General features: G+C 32.0%; 1 pseudogene; it reads right to left on the bottom strand.

Moving 5' to 3' along the window:
- Positions 1-6,499, bottom strand: part of LOC106478225 — a 109,945-nt pseudogene that overhangs the window by 52,609 nt on the left and 50,837 nt on the right.

Genomic DNA, 6,499 nt, shown 5'->3' on the forward strand with positions numbered 1-6,499 from the left:
ATAATAATAGATAACTAATGTAACGGATGTAAGTGTGTATTATAATAGTAGATGACTAATGTAGTGGATGTAATGAGATGATATTGACAGCTCATTCTTTCTTGGAGTTTTTGTAATTTTTTTAGTTTCTTCGACAAAAATCAATAATCCTGTAAATCAATACAGGAACTTTTAAAACAAGAAGTTTCACTCTCACCAGAGAGCGTGAGCATCGAACCCAGAGTCCGTGTCTCAGTGTATCCTTGCTAATATATATACACACACAAACACAAATAAAAATAAGTGTGTAATTTTCTTTATCTCTGGCTGAGAATAATTAGTTTTGTTAAGCCAGTCCCATTACTGAATTTACTTTCTTAGAAGATGTCAAATTCTCTGGTGATTAATAATGATGACTCGATATATCTATATATATATATATATATATACAGATAGAGGTTCTTTTAATCTGCGTAACTTAGTTCTAAAAGTTTCTGTTCACTGGAATGTGACTAAATCGTTGGATGGTTCTTTTCTTTTGTGTTTCAATTTGTCTCAGTCTACTTTGATTCTTTTTTTTTTTTTTTAGATTTTAATTGCATGATAACTATTTCATCTTTGTTGAAAAGAAAGGAAGTTCACAATAGATTGGATACTGTTCGTTTTGAAGATAGCATGCAAGTGTATTTTGAGGATATATGCCAAAACTTATATTAATACATTTACTTTGTATAATTTAACATAATTTAAGAAACGTTTAAAAAAAATAATTTGTTTGAATTTATTGAACTTTTCAAATGTGGCTGTCTTATGTAGTTCTTTAACTCGACTATCTAAATCAGAATGCTTAAAGATAGAAAATAAAATGTTCATCAACTAAAAAATATTAAGAACTTAAATTAGTCTTTATTGAAATTTTCAAATGTGGCTGTCTTATATAGTTCTTTAACTCGACTATCTAAATCAGAATGCTTAAAGATAGAAAATAAAATGTTCATCAACTAAAAAATATTAAGAACTTAAATTAGTCTTTATTATTGTCATGCATAAGATCATTTTTTGAATTCCCTATAAATTTGTATTTGTTTGTTGTTAAGCACAAAGCTACATAATGGGCCATCTGTTATCTGCCCACAGCGAGTTTTACCGTTATAAGCACGAAGACTTATCGCTAAGCCAGGGGTAGGTATTTACAAATGAAATAAACAATCATTACAAAATTGTGAATTGATTGTACTTTTTTTAGAAAGTCGTTGGTTTTATTTTAGGAGTAAACTATTACTTTATGAATTTATCACTAAGAGAGGTAGTGCTTAGTATGTTGGGATGGGCCGAGAAAAAAATGGCTGCTGAATTCAATCTATTACTCTTACTCTTAAAAAAAACTGCTAAGGTTGAATTATAGCCTTATTTGAGCACCTAATTGCCATTATCGAGTGTTTCACAGATTGTGAAACTCCCAATATCATTAAAAAGTGTTGCTAAAGTGGAGAACTGGGAACTAGCTAAAGTGTTCATTTTTCATTTTCCACGTTAGCCCAAATATGTGTGAAGTTTTCACATTGGCTTTGGTACGACAAAAAGAATTATAAGAGTACTTGGGAACAGGCTATCACTAAGCATGGTAGTGCTTAGTATAAGCTAAAAAAATATCATAATTCTAGTTAAACGATGTTATCATTATCCCTCAAACTTAGCTTTTTTACAGGAATCTGGGGTTCCATTACAAAGCTGAGTTACAGGGTGAAACGGGAATTACCGGCCAATAACAGATGAACATTAGATGACTGTAACATGTAGAATACTCAATGTTTTGTACACTATACAATCGTTGTCTTCAGGAAGCCAACCTCTATATTATATATGAAATGAAGGAGTAAGAAAATCAATACACATAATATTAGATTTATTACACGCATTCATAGAATACACTAACTTTCAGTCAGAGGAAAAAAACGTCACAAAACAAGCAATGAAAAACATTTTGTAAATGTAAAATAATGTAAGGATGGCAGTGTCAAAAAAGAGTGCGAAAATGAACATAGGGATGATACAGCTATACATTTTTATATGTTCTTCCCTTACTGTAGGTTCCTCAACATTAAGTCCCAAGAAGTCATGATTATGACCAGTGATGATTAATAATCTATTGTAGCCAATTGTATGGTATAATATCAATATCTGAGGTCGTTCTACAACCGCAATGAATAAACTGATATTGTATTAATAATATATATTACCATTGAATTATAAAAATATAACAAACGTCCACAAAGCTACACAAAGGGTAGTCTGTGCTCTATACACCACGGGTATCGAAACCCGGTTTCTAGCAGTGTAAGTCCGCAAACATTCCAGTATGCCACAGGGCGGGGGGCTCATAGATTTATAAGATTGATTCTGTACTTACTGGCTACCTATATAGTGATTTTTATATGGTTTTTGTGTATTCATCCCTACCTTGTTTCTGTACTTTTTGGCATTGCCATCCCTGCATAATATTTAATTTGTCGTTTTATTACTTGTTTTTCATATGATCACCCATATTAGTTTTTCTCAATAAATTTACTTTCGTACAAAATCCCTAAACAAAGAAACTGACATTAACGATAATTACTGTTTCGTGTTACTGTGATGTTTTATATATATATATATATTTCGTTAAAGTTACTTATTTTAATATACTTCAAGCAATACCTAATTAGATTAAATCAAAATTCATTAGTTTTATAACCTTTTTTTTGATTGAAATATACTCTCTCGACTGTTGCCGTTTCCATTCAATAAAGAGCAAATTGTTCTACAGATTAACATATTGTGATCTCCTTGATCTGTCAGCTAATCATCAGAAAACACAGGATTTATAAAACTAAAATTGGGCACCAGTTCCAAAATTGTTAGCGTAAATCTAATGGAATATTAAATAGTAATATTATTTGAAAGAAAATTGTTAATTATTATGCGATTTATTGTACCCGACGCTTCTCTAAAATTTTCCATTTACAATAAAATGCCCCTCTGTGGTACAGCGGTAGAAACTGGGTTTCGATACCCGTGGTGGGCAGAGCACAGATAGTCCATTGCGTAGCTTTGTGCTCAATTACAAACGATAAAATAAAATTGAAATATAAGTGTTCTTGTCAAAAGTTAAGATGATAATACATTTGGAACCAAATTATTTGTTTGTTTGAATGCAAAGCTGTACAATAGGCTATATGGTCTGTGCCCACTGCAGGGATAAAACCTTGAATTTAAACTTTATAAGCTTTCAAGCTCATTGCTGAGTCACTAAGAGGCTGGAGCTACAGGAACACGAAGTTTATGTGGTTGAAGGCACGAGCTAAATGTAAAATAACGTTAAAACAGAGATAATTATATTCTTAAATACGTATTTTAAAAACTAATACAATGATACTAATTTTCTACTGTTAAATTAAGTATGTTTGTTTGAAGTTAAGCACAAAGCTACACAATGGGCTGCCCACCACGGGTATCGAAAACTAATACAATGATACTAATTTTGTACGGTTGAATTAAGTCTGTTTGAAGTTAAGCACAAAGCTACACAATGGGCTGCCCACCACGGGTATAGAAACCCGGTTTCTAGCATTGTAAGTCCTATGACATACCGCTGTGCCATTGGGGCATTAAATTAAGTATTATAAAACAAAAACAAATTACCCTCAAGTGTTTAGATCATAAAAATATGTGTTTACCTGGCCATATTAACCAGTCACATTTATTAAGACTAAATGTGTCTTCTGTTTATTTGATAGGTCATAATTCACAATAGGAAATATAATTAAAACTACGTGCCCAATAGGATCAGTAGTTCAGTTTTGTTTTCATGAGAAAAGAAATTAAAATGTTATGTATTTTAAAGTGTAGTGTATTGTTTAACCGTATTTATTCATGTAAAAATTTTATGTATTTCATACTGTATTGTATTGTTTAACCGTATTTATTCGTGTAAAAATGTTACGTATTTTATAGTGTATTGTATTGTTTAACCGTATTTATTCATGTAAACATTTTATGTATTTCATAGTGTATTGTATTGTTTAACCGTATTTATTCATGTAAAAATTTTATGTATTTCGTAGTGTATTGTATTGTTTAACCGTATTTATTGATGTACAAATGTTATGCATTTTATAGTGTATTGTATTGTTTAACCGTATTTAGTCATGTAAAACACTGCAATGCAACTAAATTAATTCATATATAAACTTTTCGAACTTCTTCAGTCTTATCGATAAACAAGAGATACCCTGAAATAATTTCCAGAGCAGACAAATCAATTCAGAAAGGTTTATGTCTTATAGTATTTAATTGATGAAAATTGGATTATTTTATACAGTTAATGTTTAGGAGTGTTTTTAAATAGGCGGTAATTTTATGTTAGATGCATCAAATTAGGAAATTTTAACGATTTGCTGTTAACATTAGGACACATTGTTCTTTTCAAATATGTTGAAACGTATGGAAATCACACTAAACACGAGTTCTTTTTATATTTTTCATAACTTAAATAACCTATTATTAGCTTTGGCATTATTTTTCATTGATCAGTTTGCACATGATATCTTATAAACCTAAATAAATCACGCATTGATATGTTTAATTATCTGCTATTCCGAATTTGGAACTTAATTGCGTAACTTTAACAGGGTTATTATTGAGTCCAATGTTTATAAAATAAATATACTTGAGTGTAAAACTCAAATATTGCTTAATTGTTGCTAAGTTTCTTTTTTAGTTTCATCTTCGTTCAGTATCACAATGTTTCGAACGTACACTCGACAAGAGTCACATATATAAATGTTACTATTTTACCGAGTTTCCTATTTATTTACGAATATACCCAACCTGAAATAATACTACACGGTTCTTTATATCAGAAATTTATTTATAATTTATTTCAAGAAATAATGTTGTGGTGTTGAGATATAGATGAAAAATAGTCATAGTACGAACACACAGTGGCACAGCGGTATGTCTTCGGACTTACAACGCTAGAAACCGGGTTTCGATACCCGTGGTGGGCAGAGCACAGACAGCCCATTGTAAATAAAGGCCACATTAAGTTAATTAAAAAACAAAATAAGTAATAAACTGATTTATTAATATAAATACAACACACCACTCTAATCTCTATAATGAAGCTATCTGAGATGATGAGGTCAGGCATTGCTCAAAAGTGTAGTTCTCAGCTAGTCGTGGTAAGAAGAAAAACTTCTGGAATACCCAGTCTTTGAAACCTTCTATTATCAGACTCGGATACAAAGTACTTAGACGCCTAATAATAATACTATATGAAGCAGATAATGTTTCAGGCCTGAGTATCCGTAGAAAAAATAATACAAGTTAATACAGACTCTTAAAAAAAATGTCTGTATACTATATAGTATTATTACTTCAGAATAATTGTATCAGAAAATCACGCACATGAATGCTATCATATTTGATAGAGACTTGAATAAAAATGTGTATCACTTATGGAATTTTGTTTTTACCTGGAAAAAACCAGTCTTCGGGTCCATATCAAGCAAGGAGTAATCTGCTTTTCTATCTCCGTTCTCGTCGATGCTGACGTTACCTGTAATTCCTGGAAATGCCAGACATTTCAAATCTTTTTATTAAAACTCTTTGAGCAAAATTTAAGTAAGTGAATAAAGAAAATAAAATAAATACTTCTTTTTAAATTCGGCGTCGTGAAAAACTCGGCATGTTCCTTTCTTTCGTTTTTCGTGTTCATCACATACTCTGACAGTTACTACTGTTTCCATGTTTCCTGGTATCTGATTGAAAATCTGAAAGTTGTGTTGAAATCAGCTGAACTAATGTAGCTAAACTGTTTACTAATAATTACTATTGCGCTTTATACGCTTTTTTATTATATGTTTCATAATTTGTTTTCGGCCCAATTTTCAGTAAAATATTCTACTTTTTCGCGGCCGCGGGTCATAAAGCTAATGAAAGATAGTTCTGTGATAGATCAAAGGGAAAGCACCAACTCTTTTAACCAACGAATAGTGGAATTAATTGATCAGCATATTATAACGCCCTACTGCTGAAGGAGCAAATATGTTCAACGATGTATTTCGACCTCACGATCTGCAGATTGCAAGTCGAACGCCATAACCATCAGGCCATGCCAGGGTGCCACCTTTGGTCCCGCTAGCCTGTAAGTGGGATATGAACACAGTTTCAAACACGGTGCACCTAGGATTCCGAAGGGGCATGAGGAACTCTAAATCCAAATTCTTCCTTCTGTCATGCTTGGATGTTCTTCTGAGCGCATTTTAGCCTCCCTTTCCACCCTTTTGCAATGGAGCCTACGCCATATAGATAAATACGTATCCTGGGCCACCACAAATACATATGAGCCTACGCCATATAGATCAATACGTCTTCTGGGCCACCACAAATACATATGAGCCTACGCCATATAGATCAATACGTCTCCTGGGCCACCATAAGTACATATGAGCCTACGCCATATAGATAAATACGTCTC

Source organism: Limulus polyphemus, unplaced genomic scaffold (assembly GCF_000517525.1).
Source record: "Limulus polyphemus unplaced genomic scaffold, Limulus_polyphemus-2.1.2 Scaffold191, whole genome shotgun sequence".
Taxonomy (NCBI): domain Eukaryota; kingdom Metazoa; phylum Arthropoda; class Merostomata; order Xiphosura; family Limulidae; genus Limulus; species Limulus polyphemus.